Below are 19,344 nucleotides of genomic sequence, written 5' to 3'. Positions count from 1 at the left end.
CCTCAACACTACCCACCTCTGGTGTTACTACGCAAAAACCTGGCATGTGGGGAACAGTTGCTGAACAATCTGATTTCGGAGAGCAGCATGACTGAGGAGAGAGCGAGTAGAGGAGTGAGTGGAAAAAGCTGAATCGTGAGACCAACCGCTAATCACTACTGAAATGTTGCTTGTTTCAATTGATCCACATTTTGGCTGCACTCTGCTTAGTGACTGTCGAGTGTCAACTGAGGTTTCTGTGGCGCCTCCAGCAGAGTGTGACTTTGTGTGCGTGCGTGTGGCTGCGTCTGTCTATGGGTGTCTGTGGCTGCGTCTGTCTATGGGTGTCTGTGGCTGCGTCTGTCTATGGGTGTCTGTGTCTGGGTGTTTGTCTATGCCCACGTCTGTTTGTGTCCATGTGTTTGTTAACCCATGCGTGTTTAAGTTTGTTTTCCTTAGCCCACTTAGACATATTAGCCCAAAGAGTCACTAACAGGAGTGTAAATCACTATTATTAGCCTACAGGTTGATGAGAAGATTGCAATCTTTAATCTCCACACTGTTGGACAAACAGGGCATTCGAAATAAAGAGGCAGCATTTTTTCTTACTTCAACAACTGGAAGAAATAAGACCCAGTGGCCTTCCTTTAGCTACAGGCTCCGTACAGACTTCAACAAAAACACAAGTAGATTGCACAAAAATCTATCACTGATGGCACTTTCTTGTGTTTATTGTAAACTGACCTGGGGACGAATTCTTCAAAATGAAGAGGTCTGCTACATGAAAAGTTTGTTTTTGTCTAATGACTCCTCATAAAGACAAGAACTTATGTTTCTTTTAAAAAACAAACTATAAAAATGCTATTTTGCGAGGCACATAACTTTGAGTTATACAACTGCTCCAGAGAAGCTGGCTAACAGCAGATTGTGTCAGAGTATGTGCCGGGTCCCAGGTGCAAATATGTCTAACAGAGAGGAAATAACAAGTGAACACTGTGGCAAATCACACACAGTCCACAACCTTACACAATGGATTATGGGAAACCTTGCAGGTAAGGAGTGTTGAGTGTCCACAAAACTAAATGGATTCCGGCTCGGCACCACTCTCCATATTCTTGTTCTTAAATTACAAAATGCTGAACATTAATCAATCCTGCTTCATGCATCTCAGAAACATTTCTAAAATAAAATCGTTTTTATCAACTCCTGACCTCAATAGAGTAGTCAACGCTCTCATCTGCTCCCGTTTAGACTACTGCAACGCCCTTTATTCCGGTCTCTGCCAAACTTCAATACATCGCCTGCAACTAGTCCAAAACGCAGCTGCTAGACTGATCACGGGTACGAGGAGATTTGAGCACATCACTCGGTTTTAGCTGCACTTCACTGGTTGCCTGTCAAATTTAGAATTGATTTTAAGATTTTATTATTAACTTTTAAAGCTCTGCATGGTTTGGCACCAAGCTACATCACTGAGCTCCTTACACCCTATGTGCCACCGCGTAACATGAGGTCCTCTGACTTGGCTCTACTGGTTGTATCCAGGTCTAGGCTGGTGACTAAGGGTGACAGGGCCTTTGCCATCAATGCCCCTAGACTGTGGAACAGCCTACCTCAGGACCTCAGGTTAGCCAGCTCTACTACCAATTTTAGATCTCTTTTAAAAAAACATTTTTATAAAAAGGCTTTTTTAACTCTGTAAGGCAACAGCTTGGTGCACCTTTCCCCACACCTTACATTGTCCTCTTTTGGCTTATGTGTAGTAACTTATTGTTTTGATACCACTGGTTACGGGTTTTAGTTTTCTCATTATTTGGTCTTTATGTTTTGTTCTTTTATTGTTGTTTTTATTTTGTCTGTATTTCATTGTATCTGTGCAAGCACTCTGAAACTATGTTTGGAAAGGTGCTATACATATAAAGATTTTATTATTATTTTTATTATTATTATTATTATTATTATAATAATCATGGTAATTTCACCAGTCATAACTACTCACTGAGAGAAAAATGTAATTGCGGTCCTATAAAAGTGTGTGTAATATTTTCACAGGTCACATCAGATTCTCAAGAAAACAAATCTGGAAAAAGTCCTACTTCTCTCCTCTCCAATATGTCTAAAAGTTTTATTTAAAACTTTTACATTCCACAGTCTACAAGCAAGTTTCTGATCACACATTGATTGCAAATTAATCACACATTTATTATCTGTTCAAAATGTACCTTAAAAGGGAGATTTGTCAAGTATTTAATACTCTTATCAACATGGGAGTGGGCAAATATGCTTGCTTTATGCAAATGTATGTATATATTAATCATTGGAAATAAATTAACAACACAAAGCCATGATAAATATTGTCCTCCAGAAACCCTCACAGGTTTAGCATTAACAAATATGGTCAAATCATAACATGGCAAACTGCAGCCCAACAGGCAACAACAGCTGTCAGTGTGTCAGTGTGCTGACTTGACTATGACTTGACTTGAAATTAATTTAATTTAACACATTTATATCGCGTTAACTTTGACAGCCCTAATATGTAGTAATTGATAATAGATAAAGAAAAGAAAAAAAAACATTCTACTGTCAGTTGGCTGATGTAAGCCATTTTGGGGGTTGAATGTACAAAAATCTGTAATCACTATTTGTTTCTCTGGGACTGCGGATGAGGAAGTATTATGCTGTTGAAGGGAAGAATGTCTTTTTCCAAGCCAAATGACCCTCTTCTACCCTCTTCTTTGCCTTTTATAGTTGAGGATCACCCTGCTCACTCTCGCTCCTCGGTCCCGGGTTACATAATTATTAAATTGAGCCTGGGATACTGGAAACTGGCTGTGTTTCAGTCACACGCGCCGACTACAGTGCCCAGCTGTGGTCAGAGAGAAATTATGTGCACACAAATGTCATACATACCGTGTGCACGGGCGTCAATAAAAACAAGACTTTCCCACATTCAAAAACAGCAGTAGGATCTCCCACACTTTCAAACTCAAAACCTTTCAGGTCAGTTAGTTTCCATGGTTCATTCCTACTGAACAGCAGATGAAGATGTAAATTAGTTCATAAAATACACCCATACTGGGACACGCACATCCACATGCTCAAAGAGTTCTATATATAGTCATCCACGTCCACCCTCTGCCAAATTGAGTTACACAAAGAATTTAACACATGGCCTAATGGACCGAGCATCCACCTAATAAATGATGGCCTAAGGCCTCTGCCAAATGTTGGATATTAGTGTGCATGTCAGAGGGAGTCTGCTGACCTGAGGGCCAATGACTCTCCTCACTCAGGGAATACTGAGGGCCCTCAGCGGGAACGCAAAGGAAGGAGGTGAGAGAGGGGGTAAGGGCTGTCCCCGGGTTATCGGCAATCTTAATCAGAGGTATTTGGAGCACTGCACGTTTGACTGCGCGTGTGTGTGTGTGTGTGTTTGTGCATGCATGTGTGTTTGTGTGTCTGTTTAAAAAGGCACTTAGTCAGGGAGTTCCCTGAATTTAATGAGGTAGAGGGGCCAGGCTGACACATTAGCACACTAAACCCAACCCTGTGACTGTGACACAGCTCTCTGGTTCAGAAAATCTGTACCACAACTACTTTTTTTTTTTGCAAGTATAAGGGGTGCTCAAGGAATAACTAAGTTATTGGGGAAAGACAAATTACAGAGAGCGGAACAAACTAACATTTTAGGGCAGATCTTTAGGGGAATCTCTATTATGTACGGGGAAAAGGAGTCTAAAATATAACTAGAAATCCTCAGTCTTTGCACAGTGATGAATATGAGTAACTGAAGCCCCCAAATGGAATATGGAAAAGACCATTCTTCACGAGCTGATGCTGAGGAGATGGTATCCGTGTCTGGTTAATAATAGAGACATCCCACCGGAACACTGGTATTAGAAAGACTTAAGTCTAGACAGTTGATTTTAAAAAGTGTTTGGACATACCATGGTTAGGAAATATATTGTTTTTTTTAAAAATAGCACAGATATGAGTGATGTAGATGTGTCTGAGGAGTGAGCCAGTGAGCAGCCTGTGTAAATGGCAGTACAATGTCTGTTCTGACAGACTGAAGACTGCAAAATGAATCTTCTGAAGTAGCACTTTCTTTTCTTTAACTTCTATTTCGATCCTAGCTCTCGCTCAGGAAGTAACATGTTTTGTCTGAACACAAGCCTTTCCGAAATTAGATATACAATTTCCTCTACTTAATAGTTTATATTTACACTGCATACTTTTCCTGTCCATACTGAAGAAGGGTATTTGACACCCATTTGATAATATTCCTGGAGGCATGCGAGGACACGGCGAGTATCGGACTCGAGGCTTAGTCTAATCTTGGCATAAATGGATTGATGTTTCTCTTGGAGGTGATGCAGGTAGGTGCAGGGCAACCTGCAAAGAGCCTGTTAATTTGGGCATGGAAGTTAGGTAACTGGCCTTTGCAGAGCGATGCCTGCAGAGTGAAAATGCCAACTTTTCCCTAAATTACTATGTTACATCACAGACTGCATTGCGCTGTGTGGCACTGGGCTGTGTGTGTGTGACAGTCTCATTTAGACCAGATTAGGGGGTCGAAGGTTTGGTTCGCCCAGCTACACATACCCTGCCGAGGGCTCTTCGGGGGCCAGGTTTGCCCAAACATGGTCAGAAATACTGAACATATATACACACACACACACACACACACACACACACACACACAACATATTCTGGTTGACCTATGTGAAGTGTTTGAGAAGCCGCCGAGTTGCATTTCAAAAAGGACTCAATTTTCCTCAGATAAACTCCACTTGGACTTCACGGTTTGTGCTGGCTACTGCAAAATGACACCGCGGGGTACCTCACACAGTATAAGGGGATTGAAATTAATGGATACATCTCCAAGTTGGAAGAAAATTGTCACATGAAATTCTACCCAAAGATGCCTTCCACCCATTTTTCTTACTGCTGCCCATCTCAGAGGAGGACACGGGGACTGAGGGATAACCCAGCAAAAGGAAGATGGAAGACAAAAAATGAGTAATAAATAGAAGCTTGAGAGTTTGAGACAAGGGGAACCGGGCAGGAGGAGGACAGTGGGAGGGAGGAGGGGGTGCTCAAAAATATGGGATTTCTCCCTTTGCCCAAATAAGTACCTATAAAAAGAGTATTTGTGCCCAGCTGAGCTGCCGATAAGGCAGCCAGGGGAAAGGAGCTGTGGAAATAGAACATGTCCATATAGAGAGGGGAGCTGTGAGGAGAGGGAGCAGGAAGGGAGCAGGAAGGGGGCAAAGGTTAAATGCTTCCCCAGAATGTGTGCTTTCCACTGGCGTAAGAGTCCCCGAGTCCCTGCTGATTGACACAGCTGGAGGGTCTACTGTGAGCATGATTGAGCATGGGCGGCTGAACTATTGCCCAAGAAATTACTACCTTTTAAAAATCGCTTCCACATTCAAGTGCCATGTTTACAAATGTTTGAAAACACTAAATGATGACAGACTGGAGATTTTTTCATCAGGCTTTACAACTTCAGTCCGTGGTGGTTTTGACTACGAGACTGAGAAGAGAGAAGACCGAGACAGAAAGAGGAAAACCTGTCTTGACAAACACCCCACAGATGTTGCTCCTCTCTGACACCGCTGGTCTCCATAGCAACCCTGCTGGCCAGTAATAGCCTCCAGCTCGCCTGGCTGCAGCGGGCGTCATAAAGACGCACACACACATGGACCATACACACGCAAACCGGCAAATTTCAGCCTCTGAATGGTGTGTATTTATAGGAGACAGAGGGACTCACTAGCCCACCCAGCCCAACAACCACCCCCTTAGGCATTACCAGACACATATCTAAACAGAGACCATCTACACCCATCATTAACAGCCCTGGCCACACACACACACACACACACACACACACACACAGCCATAAAAACAGATCCACCAAGTCCCTCGATTCTAGTAAACAAGCCCTGTAATTGGCGATAACAGATAGCTGGGACTTCTACATTAGAGTTGGCTTGTGTTATTGCTTTCCTGGGTACGTGCAAAAAGGATTTGTTGATTAGTCTGCTTAATATTAAGATACACTCAATTTAACATGGAGAAACTGCTAATGGTTTTCTCTCCATTTCGCAAGGCACCATCATGAAACCAATGCTAATGTGTTCACACATTCAAATTCTGCACAACATAGTTTTCATTCAGAACTGAAGCCTGTTGACAACAGGTGTCCTTGGCTACTAGGACACATCCTGTTAGAGTAATCATACATGAATACAAAGATATTATTTCTTCAAAAAAATCTTATCCTGCGCCTGGGTTAGCTCAGTTGGTAGAGCGGACGTCCATGTATCAAGGCTTGGTCCTGACCGCGGCGGCCCGGGTTCGAATTCGGCCTGTGGCCCTTTCCGCATCCACTCTCTCTCTCTCCCCCCTTTCCAAGACTCTATCCACTGTCCTCTGAATAAAAATGGAAAATGCCCCAAAAAAAATAACTTAAAAAAAAAAAAAAATCTTATCCTGCCTCAGAGGAAGACAGAAGATTCCACTTTAACTACTGTATCATATACTTATAGCTGAGTGTGTCAAGTGTTCACACATAACACCTAGACATGCTCCATTCTCATTACCTTTTCTTTGATGCACTTTGTTTTGTTCTAAATAGCAAAACATATAAAATTTAAACTGAACTGAATTGACATGCAACATATGTGGGGTTGCCAACTGTCTGTTGTTTAGCAATATAACGAGGTGTGTCTGACAATGTCTATTTGGAGGATGGTTTGATCTGTCAAGCTGCTCTGTGATCATTCAGAGAGGCATCCAAACCTAACCCAGATTTTTGAAGGTAGTGTTAGAGGCACTTTTTTTCCCCATCAAGAGAAAACAGTTAATTCTGTTGACATTCTAGGCCCTAATCTACCATATTGATTATCTTAACTTGCTGGACTATTCCTACACTGTCCAGATCCTGGATGCCCAAAGTGGGGCACGTTTGGCAAAGTTGGCACACGATCAAGTTTGATTTGGCCCGCCAGATGTTAGTAAAATTGTTTTTTAATTAAAAGGCCCACGGGATCGCCGACTTTACCGTCTTTCAGAGGGTGTAGCAGGCTCGGTTTTAGAGTTAGAGTGAATGTACTGGTATCATATGAAACGAGACAAACTAAGGAATCCATTGGTAACCAAGTCATGCTAGCTTGGAGGAGATTAAATAACGCTCCAAAGATACATTACATTTTGGTAAGGAAAAACTGGCATGGTGATTTTCAAAGGGGTCCCTTGACCTCTGACCCCAAGATCTGTGAATGAAAATGTGTTTTATGGGTACCCACGAGTCTCCCCTTTACAGTTATGCCCACTTTATGATAATCACATGCAGTTTGGGGCAAAAACATGCAGTTTCTTGAATGCAGTGTTATTTTTTGCCTATTTTAAAAATGGTGTATTTGAATATTTCTACATGCTTGAGTCCCCAAACAGTCCGGGAAATGTATAAATTGAGTATGACTGGAAATGAGCCCAATTGTATTCAGCAGGTGGGTTTTACGGGGTTGACTATGTAAAAGCTAAATTAATATTCAATTAGGGGAACTTGGGATCCTAGTACCATTTTGCATCTTAACAATATAATAGGTGTTTAATTTTGGCCCATGGCCCACCATCGAGTTCCAGTTTTGGCCCTCCAAGGAAAAAGTTTGGGCACCCCTGGTCTAGATCATTCATCCATCTAAAACAACAACAACAACAACACACTAATACTCATTATACTCATCAGCGCCGCTGTATGTAAACTGTATGCCCATTAATGTGCTATAAACCCTGTCAACTTCACACAATGCCTTTCCCTATACATTAACAGGAAATGACGCTCTGTTTCATACTGTAAAGGTGACAGCAATTTGCATTTCAAGGCAGGCAGTGAACTGATGATTACGTAAAAGGATTGAAAAACACTGAAAGCCTCTAAACTGTATATGTGGGAGGTGAATCTGAGTGTACTTACCGGGTGACGGACAGAGGGACAGAAAAATTGAGGGGAGGGGAAACACTGGAGGACAGCACTGGACCACTCTAGAGAGAGATTAATTGAAGGAAAAGGAGAGAGAGAGGAAGGAAAGTGAGGAACAAAAAAAGGGACAAAAAATAAATTAGTGAAATGTAATTTGCAGAAATCCACTGAACTTCATTATTCAGTTTCATCTTGTACACATACAGTAATATTAGATGCTTGTAATGCCTTTAGGGGAGACACTGGCACACAAACACACACACGTCTCTGCACAAGCATTCGCACACTGGGGTGTAATCACTCGCCCCCCCCCCCCCTCGTGCTCCTCATCCTATTTGGCTTGTGCAGAATTTTAATCATTCCTCTGGCTGCTGCTTAATAAACTTTTAATAGGGAGCTGCCTTCCCTTAAGAAAGGCTGCCTCCGTCAGAGAGAGTGGTGGAAATGAGCTGGCAAATTAGACAAACGGCACCACCTCCGCATCTGTTCTGCTGTAGCTTCTGAGCGGTAGGTATGTCACTGAGACTGAAGAGAGGGTACTAAAAGCTTCAAATGTAAATGTGAAGTACAGATCGGGTCAAAAGGACAGACAGAGAGACGGAGCGAGACAGGAACAAAGCAGCTATAGATGGAAAGGAGGATAATCCTCCACTTGGCAAGCCATCTTATCCTTATGTCTGCACCGAGGACGAGACAAATTCCTTAACATTTCCTGTACTTAGCGGCGACTGTGATTTCTGCTTGTGTCTCTTGTCACCTCATCGCCACAGTTCCATCTTGCTTTGCCCCAGCGCAGGACAGGAACTGTGGCGGTAATGGTTTCTTTATGCAGTCACTTTGCAAGATAAACTTTGGTCAGATAAGCGTAGAGACGGCAGGATAGATTTCAACTGCTAAGTGAGGGAAAATTGCTGTTCTGCAGATTGTATTTACATCTGGGATTATCAATGTTGATTTTTGTAAGCTTAGTATGAAAAAGTGTTTCCTGTGACTGGCCCCTTTGTTCCGCTTTGCAGAAGGCTTATCATACAGTACATCTTCTGAAGAGGATGAAACAACAATGGTTTACATGAACCTATATCATTCATTTTATATATGGACTACAATATTGTAACATTTACCAAATATTTTATATTCTAATTTCATATCATTTCCATTTTTCTGTTTTCTTCTGTTGTTTTTTAAGGGAATTTTGGAAACCCAACCACATTTTTAATGCATTTTGCATCAAATAATGCTATCCAACAATGCATTCTAACAATGTTATCCAGGAAACACTTGCCACTCCGTCATTTCCATTGTTTGGTAATTTACACAAGCCCTCGGCCTATTACTTCCTGTATAGCCATTTCCTGGAGGATGTGTCTTTCCCAGAGGAACCATGTTTATAACCCTCTGAATCCCACATACACCCATAATAAAGAAGCTTTCAAAGTGATGTCCTTTTGCTAAATGTGGACCAATGTACCAAACAAATATATTATTGAGACTAAGTACTGCAAGGAAATTCTGACAATATAAAAGGAGGCGTTCTTAATTATTACTCAGACTACACATATCTCGTTAAGGTTAATGTCAGCTACTACTCACAATAATCTAATAATATGAATGAATGTATATTGTTTCCGTTACCTTAAATGACATATTTTTAGAAGTAAAAAGCACATGTAGAAGGAACCACTTCTGTCTCTCTGGGAGACAGCAATTGGTCCAATGGGCACTTGTTATGCTCTCTTTGCGTGCTTGAATAGATGGAGTGTGTAATCATTTAACAATGGTGTGAATTGAACAAACCGTGCCTCTCAGTCACCGTGAATCATTAATATGAAGGGTAGCAAGACGCCTCATCAAGGTGTATACGAGGAGTAGTCGGGCACTGAGCTGCATACAGACACATTTAAAAGGACCACAAGGGTTTGGAGTATAATATATTGTTCTGGATAACAGACTTTCACAGAAAATAATTTACTTCGTGAGGGAATTAAACACAGAACAAAATCAATTTGTAATCAGGAACTGATTTAAGGTGTCAATATTTCTGCAACAGGTAATCTTCTATTGATCCAGTCAATATTGACCCTGCTCCATCCGTCTTGTCTTCTATCCATCTATCTTCCTCTCTCTTCCTCTCCATGTGGATGGGCCGCTCCCACAGTGGCAGCTTATGTGGATCAAATATTCTACATGTCAAGTGGCCTCAACGGGCCGAGAGTTGTTCACAGGCCTCTTCAGTCATGGGAGAGGATCAGAGGGTGCGCTCTGCACCAAAAAAGGGAAGCCGTGTCACATATACAGACAGAGACCGATATTTATGTTCTGCTGAGTGTTTTTGGTGAGAAGACGACAGTAGGATCCAAAAAGAGACACAGATAGACAGCTACAATAAATAGAGAACAGATTTATAGTAGGGCTGTCAAAGTTAACGCAATAATATCGCGTTAATGCAAATTTGTTTTAACGCCACTAATTTCTTTAACGCAACTTGCAATTCAGCCCCGCCACTATTCGATCTGTCGGGAGGATGTAAAGGGCTCAATGATACTGGCATCATATGAAACTAGAAAACCGAAAGAATCCATTGGTATCAACCATGTCATACTAGCTTGTCGTGAAGGAAGCTAATTAACGCTCCCAATTTACGCTAAATTTTGGCGAGGATAATCTGGCGTGGCCATTTTCAAAGGGGTCCCTTGACCTCTGACCTCAAGATATGTGAATGAAAATGGGTTCTATGGGTACCCACGAGTCTCCCCTTTACAGACATGCCCACTTTATGATAATCACATGCAGTTTTGGGGCAAGTCATAGTCACGTCAGCACACTGACACACTGACAGCTGTTGTTGCCTGTTGGGCTGCAGTTCGCCATGTTATGATTTAAGCATATTTTTTATGCTAAATGCAGTACCTGTGAGGGTTTCTGGACAATATTTGCCATTGTTTTGAGTTGTTATTGGATTTCCAATAATAAATACATACATTTGCATAAAGCAAACATATTTGTCCACTCCCATGTTGATAAGAGGATTAAATACTTGACAAATCTCCCTTTAAAAAGGTACATTTTGAACACATTTTGAAAAATGTGTGATTAATCGCGATTAACTATAGAAAATCATGCGATTAAATATTTTAATCGATAGAGCCATAATCTATATTGATAGCCAATCAAAATCCTCTCCATAGAAAACCAAAAAAAATCATTAGCTCTAACATTGATTCTAGCTGGATCCCCTCAGGTAGGTACACAGTCACACCTAAGACAGCTAAGGTCTTAAAAGCTATGTAAAAGTAATAAGAGTCCAATAATAGTAAAAAATTTAAATCAATTCTTCAACCTACTGCAGCCCAAAATACGATTGATGTGCTACAATTTCTTTTTTTAGTTTAAATCCGAGTTTGATTTGATTTTGATTAAGACCGGTGAGCGCTAATAGTATAATTGAAAGTAACACTGTTTTGGTCACACAGAAGAACTACACTGCGTGCACAATTATTAGGCAAGTGAGTATTTTGACCCTATCATCATTTTTATCCATATTTTCAGGGTCGCAAGAAACGTGTTGAGAAAAAAAGACGCAAATTAACTGCCAAAGATTTGTGAAGAATCAAACGTGAAATTACCAGGAACCCATTATCCTCCAGTGCTGTCATATTCCAGAACTGCAACCTACCTGGAGCGCCCAGAAGTACAAGGTGTTCAGTGCTCAGAGATGTGCCCAAGGTAAGGAAGGCTGAAACCCGACCACCACTGAACAAGACACATAAGTTGAAACGTCAAGACTGGGCCAAGAAATATCTGAAGACAGATTTTTCAAAGGTTGTATGGACTGATGAGATGAGAGTGACTCTTGACGGACCAGATGGATGGGCCCGTGGCTGGATCAGTAACGGGCACAGAGCTCCACTTCGACTCAGACGCCAGCAAGGTGGAGGTGGGGTCCTGGTATGGGCTGGTATTATTAAAGATGAGCTAGTTGGACCTTTTCGGGTTGAAGACAGACTCAAAATCAACTCCCAAACCTACTGCTAGTTTTTAGAAGACACTTTCTTCAAGCAGTGGTACAGGAAAAAGTCTGCATCTTTCAAGAAGACCATGATTTTTATGAAGGACAATGCTCCATCGCATGCATCGAAGTACTCCACTGCGTGGCTAGCCAGTAAAGGCCTTAAAGATGAATGAATAATGACATGGCCCCCTTCCTCACCTGACCTAAACCCTATTGAGAACTTGTGGGCCCTTCTTAAACGGGAGATTTACAGTGAAGGAAAACAGTACACCTCTCTGAACAGTGTCTGGGAGGCTGTGGTTGCTGCTGCACAAAAAGTTGATCGTCAACAGATCAAAAAACTGACAGACTCCATGAATGGAAGGCTTATGACTGTTATTGAAAAGAAGGGTGGCTATATTGGTCACTGATTTTTTTTTTTAAATGTCAGAAATGTTTATTTGTAAATTTTGAGTTGTTTGTTTATTATTCTCACTTTAACAGATGAAAATAAACAAGTGAGATGGGAAAATTTTCGTTTTTCATTTAGTTGCATAATAATTGTGCACACATAGATATTCTCCTAAGAAAGTCAAAACCTTACTTTTACTTTCTTAAATATTCAGGTTTGAGGTTTATCAACATTTTGGATTGGCCGAGAGTACTGTAGTTGTTCAATAACAAAATTAATCCTCAAAAATACAACTTGCCTAATAATTGTGCACACAGTGTAGACTAGCAAACTAGAGCGCAAAAGTGAAACCATGCACTCCCAGCAAACACCACTACCAGTAAAGACCAGTGATGGATAAACAATATCAAACAAAGACAGGATGAACTTTGCTACCTGATTGGCTCTCTCCCTCTTCCCTTTCTGTGTGTGTGTTTAGAGCATGTGTGTATTTTTAGAGGGTGCTATTCTGAGCACCATCCAGCGGTGCAGTAATAACTCCTTTGATTAGGGCAACAGGTGAGAGGCTGGTAATCTCACCCCCGCCTGCCAGATTTAAATGGTGTAAACAGTGGCAGTTCCACCATCATCACTCAACCAATGACGGCTCTACAGGGGAAACACACAGGGGTGCTGATTAAAAGGACAGCGCTGTTAACACAGCCAACCACGCACACACGCTCCCACAGGTATCACGAGATGGAATATGGCAGGGGAAGTGACATTAGCCATGTTACCTGGAATAGCCTAATCTAAAAATAACACGCATGCAAACTTTAACACACACACATTCAGGGAAAATACGGTTATAAAACAAGGGTGACATCACTTGTGACACATCTAAAAATAAATATATTCATGTGATATATTAGAGTGAATAACCACAGTGACTGTAAGGGTGACAGACACCAAAATGTTTCTTATAAACTAGCTTAGACGTGAAGAGAATGACTGGGTGGATCAAGAGCTAAGAGCATATGTCCTCGCCTCAGGCAATGGACGCAACCCGTGGTCTGACATGCAGCTCTCACTGTTGGCTGCTTTGCTGCCATGAACGGCACCTGTCAGGGTATTGAGAGGATAACTCTCATGTCGTCCCCCTGATGTCAGCTATCTTCCTCTTCTATATTGCTCTAGTGAAAGTCACAGTGAAGGGGACGTCAAACAACACCGAGCACTCTGAGAAAACCCGCCTCTTGTTTACGTGCAGCTGTTGTCCCACAGGGCGGCGGGGTTTCTGAGAGGGTCGAAATAGGGTCAAAGACCCTGGAAAGAGATGATTCTGTGGCCAGAAAAATGAAGCAGTGAGACCTAAAAATAGGGAGATTCATTCTAACACCATATTTTTGAGACCGCTAGTTTCTGTACAGTATATACGAAGCAGCCGCCAGCAGCCAGATAGGATAACAAAATCTGCCTACTAGCACCTTGAAAGCTCTACTAATTATTAACAGATTATTTCTCATTTCCAGTGTAAGTAAATTCACTCAAGTAAAAAATTTTAAGGTACCCTGTTATGACATGAATGAGGAAGTTGTTGGTTTTACACCCGTCCTCTGCCGTGTGACTGTCTGCTGCTGGGATTCCTTCTTCCCCTGCCAGCACTATGATGTATTATTGTAGATAGAGCATTATAGCAGCATATAAAGTAATTAAAATTAGTTCCACTTTTACCAGCTGCAACATTAAAATGATGAACACATTAATGCTTCAATAATTATAATCCAATAGTATAATATATGCTATTCTGAAATGGGCCATTCTGCATGAGTACTTTTACTTCTCTAAGTATATTAATACTTTTGTACTTTTACTCGACTACAATTTTGAATTTAGGACTATTACTTGTCACTGAGTATTTTTAGATTGTAGTATTGCTACTTTTACGTAAGCAAAAGATCCGAGTACTTCTTCGACCACTACTCGTTTGTTTAATCCGCACACAAACCCAAGTGCAACACGTGTCACGTTGTGGTTTTACGATGGGTTATGTATCGTCTTGTCATCCCTGTGAGGTTGTCAGGAAACCAGCCGAGACTCCAGGAAGTTACTGTGGCCCTGTTTTCAGTCTTTGTGCCTCTCGTGTACATTTTTGGCAAGAAAGTGAAAAAGGGGATTTCCCAAAATATCAAACTATTCTTTTTTAAAATGTTTACTGCCTGTCGCAGCTCTGTGAGATTCTGTCCTCTTTTTGTTAGGGTTATCAGCTTGGTTTCCATATCAATTTTGTTTAATTGGCATGGTATGAGTGAAATTAATAAACAAACTGCAGGCCACTACTTTTGTACAAATATTGCATAATCTGCAGCTGGTCCTATTATCTGCAGTGAACTGCTGACATTAATGAAGGCTCTTTTTAAATTCAAAATTTTAATTTAAAATATTTAATAAGTAAATATTCTAAATCAAGGAACCGTGAACTTATCCTAAACTAATCATAGACCCGGACAAGTGGATACCCTCTGCATTTCTGTTTCTGCCAAAATTCACCAAAACACTATTCTGTTTTTTACCTATAATGATGATAATTGTATTTTCTGTATCTCTTTCACTATGTGAAATGTGCCCGGATAGGAAAAAAATACGATTTTAAATACCTTTTTTTACCATGTCTAATTGTGATAAACAATAAAATATGTGATTTATATTTTTCCTGTAAAAATACATAAAATACATTAAAACGGCAAACCAACCAAAAGACCAGCACTGGCTTGAATGGATTGAATGACACTATTGAAACTATTTCTCACTGTCTTCTCAGTAAAATGTGGGTGAAACTGAAATGGAAGGTAAAGATAAAAGGAGAGGCATCCTGATAGAAGCAGAGAACGATGGGAGAGGAGAGAAAAGCAGTCAGACACACAGAGAGAGAGATGCACACGCATAAAAAACATTTCACATACACTTTGACTTTTCAATTTTTTTTCGTTTCTCTGTGATGCTGTCAGGAGCCAACTCCCTGAGGGGCAAAGAGAGAGGCAGCCAGAGAGAATCAAATCCAGGCAGAGAGAAAAGGTGAGAGTTTTTCTACTTAGTGAGTCATAGAGCGACATTCACTCTTTTTGCCTTGGAGAATGATGATGGACGACTGTCTCAAAAGAAGGACAAAATAAGGCCTGCTGGGTCTCTCTGCACACACACACACCGGGACAGCACTTCTCCCACTCAAACAACGTGCTGGCTAATAATGGATTAAATTATTCAGCAGTGATGGAGTCACGACGGGACATGTTCTTTACTACCAATGATAGGAAACCATTCAACCTCAGCTAATACTGATAGCTATTACACAGCGTCATTTGTGTTGGTATGACAACAACAAAACAATGTATAGATGAAGCTTTCAGTGTGACTTTAGCCCTTTTCAGACATGCAACGTGTAAAATCGATCTCTTCAAGTAATGCCATTTTGGCAGGGTCTGAAATTAGCACCCGCCACCCACCAAATGCGGGTACATTTTTGGCAGTGGCGGATAAAATCGTCAGGCCATCCGCTACTTTGGCAGACAGGGAAAACGCTAGGGATGGGAATAGAGAATCAGTTCCTGTTGACAACCGGTTGCTAGTGTTCTTATTCCTTGGCATGTCATGCCTCCGTGACTATAGATTCCTCTGTATCAATGCTTTCCGACAGTTACGCTTACAGAATGACGCATACGCATCTGCATCATGTTTCAGTTTGTTTAGGACCAGAGCCATGGGGGAGACAAAAAACAACACGTAATGGCGCTACTACTACTACTAAACCTGAGGGGAGGCTCCCTATTCTTTCCCTGATAATGCTACACTGTGAACAACAAATCTGTGTTGAAATCAACAGGAGGAGAGTTAGTAACGTTACCCGTTAGAAGCCTGTGGGCAGCACAGTCATGCTTGGTTAAATAACGGAGCTACTAACTTTAACGGAGGAACTTTATGGTTCAAGTTCTGTTCTGTAAAAATTAGTATTAAGTGAAGGCAAATTCTTGTTATCATGATGTGTTCAAATGTAATCTCGTAAAATTAGGTTTTTTGGTGAGAAGCTTGAATTACAGTATAGTATTCTATATGGTAGAATACAGTTGTTTGAAGGAGCTGTTTTCACAGCAAAATAAATGAGATATTAGAGAAGAAATTATGACCTGTTAAACTTCATAACACTAACATTAGCTCTCAGCATCTTATAATACATAATTAAAACCACTAATGCCAAGATAATTTTAGTAAAAGCAAATATTTAAATAAAAATACAATAATTTATTTCCTTATCATTTGTATCATTATTATCATTATTATTCCTCCATTTAGCGCATAGATTTCAAAAGTGGCAGATAAAACTCCCCGAGTGGCAGACAAAAAAAAAAATACTTGCCTGCCAAAGTGGCAGGCAGTGAAAAAAGTTAATTTCAGACCCTGCAATTTGGCTTTCAAACTTAAGTCTGAAGTTGTTACATAAATATTCCATTATGACTTTACTCAAACATGACATGATCATTACAGATGGAGCTGTAATTCCCACATGATATTTGGCATCTGGTTCATGAGCGGAGAGGAGCGGTGAGTTGGAAAATAACGTGTTCTCTGTTCCCTCACAGGCTGATGTTAATTTGTGACTCTCAATTCATATTTGCTCACGTGCTAATTTGTAAGATTTTAATGAAATCAAAGCCAGTTTTTGAAACTATTTATGGTTGGCATTATTTTAAAGAATAGCCATTCAAATGATTTACATTCTATAATTACCTCTCTATACAGTATATTAGTTTCATCATTACACGGCTTTGTTGAATCCTTGATTCTAATGGTCGATTACGGCATTCTACGGTCTGTAATTTCTTTATAGCAGACCAAAGAGTGTAGAAGCAAAGAGACGAAACTCTTTTTTTTGGTTTTTATTACAATAGCCCTGCCGCCATTTTGGACAGAGAATGCCTATTATATATTTCTATTTTCCTTTTCGACACAGACCATTTCAGTAGAATATGAGGCGCAGACGCGTTGCTTTGCCTCTGGGCGCTGGTGTTGCAGTGGAAATGAACAATTGACTTTCATTTGCTGCTGCTATGTCTAACAGACCATTGCTATGGAGGCAGTTCTGATGTCTCCCTGTGGGGTTTGATTTTGCAACAAGGACAAGTTCGCTGTACATTATCTCTTACTTGTTAGTGGCAGAGTCTGACACTCCTGTGTTGGTTTCAAACTGCCTGCCTTCACACGAGGGATTCACAGGAAATGAGGCATGCATGTAAGCTGCTCTTCTGTTGGATTTCTGACACAAAGAACTGGGACCGGTGGTATTAAACTTGCTGGTACCACAGTAACCGCAGGCGTTGCAAAATCAACCACGACTGAAATTCTAAGGATTACAACTTTAAGTGTGTTGTTGAATATTCATACTCTGAGTTTAAAAAAAAAAGTAAATTAAATAAAACAAACAAAAAAAAAGCCTCATGAAACTTTACAGCCACAAACTAGAGACCTAGTGCATTCAGAGGATGGATGGCTTTCTGAGGGTTTCTGAGCAGTTTCCAGAACAGGTGTGCTCGCCGAAAAATCAAATTCTTGACAAAAGTTTTTCATACCAAATCACAGCATGGCTTTTTCTAAGGTGTTCTTCAAGGTCTTGGTGTCTTAATGTGGTATTTTGGAGGGATTATTGATAATTTTATATCAATTCTCGAGTGGTAACAAATGGTTAAATTTTGCACCAAATCTGTGTGACAAATGGTATTAACCCCAAAATTGCTGAAACAACTTATGAGACATAATAGAGCTTGGGGATGGCCATTATATACTTCTATCATAATGTTCTAAACCCTTATACACTTTCACAATTTATTCTAATGAATTAATTAGTTACTTAATTCATTCATGTTTATTTCTGATTTACGACTAGAACAACTTGCCACACAGTGCTGAGCAGTCATGACACCAGTCATATGATTCTACTTCTCATTGACAAACTCTGGCATCTTGTATAACCATCTCCATCAGCGGGGGTTGCACAAACCGAACGATTGAGTCAATTTCAGCTGAGCCAAGAATGATAAAACTTGTTGTGAAATGATCAACCACTTCTTTGTAAAACAACAACAGCTATTGTGTTTGGCGAATGGCCACTTTACACCTCTCATTCATATCTATTTCAGCCAATATTTCCTGTTGTTTAAGTCCTCTGCTTTCTACGAGACCTGACTCACTAATGGGCTATGGAGACGATGCATGTTGAAGCTGCTGGAAAGAGTTTTCACTGAGTAATTGCCTTCAGGATTAAGACACTGCAGCTCGGAAAAACTGTATATATAATATGTGATGCTGTATATATCATTTCCTGTTATCCCTCATGTGGTATAATTGTCAATTTGTCATTGAGGGAAAAAAAAAAAAGGTCTCCCTGCATTTGCCAATGTGAGATTTACAACACTCTTCTTATGATGTGCTTTGACTGTCACACTTTTCTAAACTTTACATTACTTCCACAGTTTGTTATGATAGCCGTCTAATGGATTCATGTGCCAAGTCCTGACGTTTGTTTAAGTGACATGCGAGAAGTGTCTGAGGAAAAATGGCTGGTGGCCCTTTGACAAATATCTGGCACTGGTCGGAAATCCACTTGCATGAACTGTTTGTCTTTTATACCGTGTGTTTATACTCAGCCTAAAATTTGTTTGTTTCCCTCACTGCTAGAGTTCAGGGAGCGGTTTTTATTTTATGAGTTGCAAACTCATAACGCCGGAAGAAAAAAAAACGCCATTAAAATCCACTTTCAATACACGATAAGACACATAAATTAGGCCCATATTAGATACTTCATGGTGTTCCACGCAGGGATATCAGCATAAAACCAGGCATTCCCTCGCAGCCATTAGATTATGCAAGTCAATAACACAAAATCGAGACAATTGTGCCATGCTCTGTATTCTGCATTTCAGCTCATCTGAGCAGGATAAG

The 19,344-nt window shown here is 40.6% G+C and overlaps 1 protein-coding gene across 2 annotated transcripts in view; it reads right to left on the bottom strand.

Moving 5' to 3' along the window:
- plcb4b (phospholipase C, beta 4b) overlaps positions 1 to 19,344 on the bottom strand; it is an 89,311-nt gene that overhangs the window by 50,390 nt on the left and 19,577 nt on the right. For both annotated transcript variants that reach the window (XM_074615712.1, XM_074615713.1), the window contains one exon: positions 7,970 to 8,037. The gene's annotated coding sequence lies outside the window, so the exon portion shown is untranslated. The remainder of the gene's footprint in view (positions 1 to 7,969; positions 8,038 to 19,344) is intronic.

The sequence above is a fragment of the Sebastes fasciatus genome, chromosome 18 (genome assembly GCF_043250625.1).
Source record: "Sebastes fasciatus isolate fSebFas1 chromosome 18, fSebFas1.pri, whole genome shotgun sequence".
In the NCBI taxonomy this organism is placed as follows: Eukaryota; Metazoa; Chordata; class Actinopteri; order Perciformes; family Sebastidae; genus Sebastes; species Sebastes fasciatus.
This window is presented reverse-complemented; position numbering and strand designations above follow the sequence as displayed.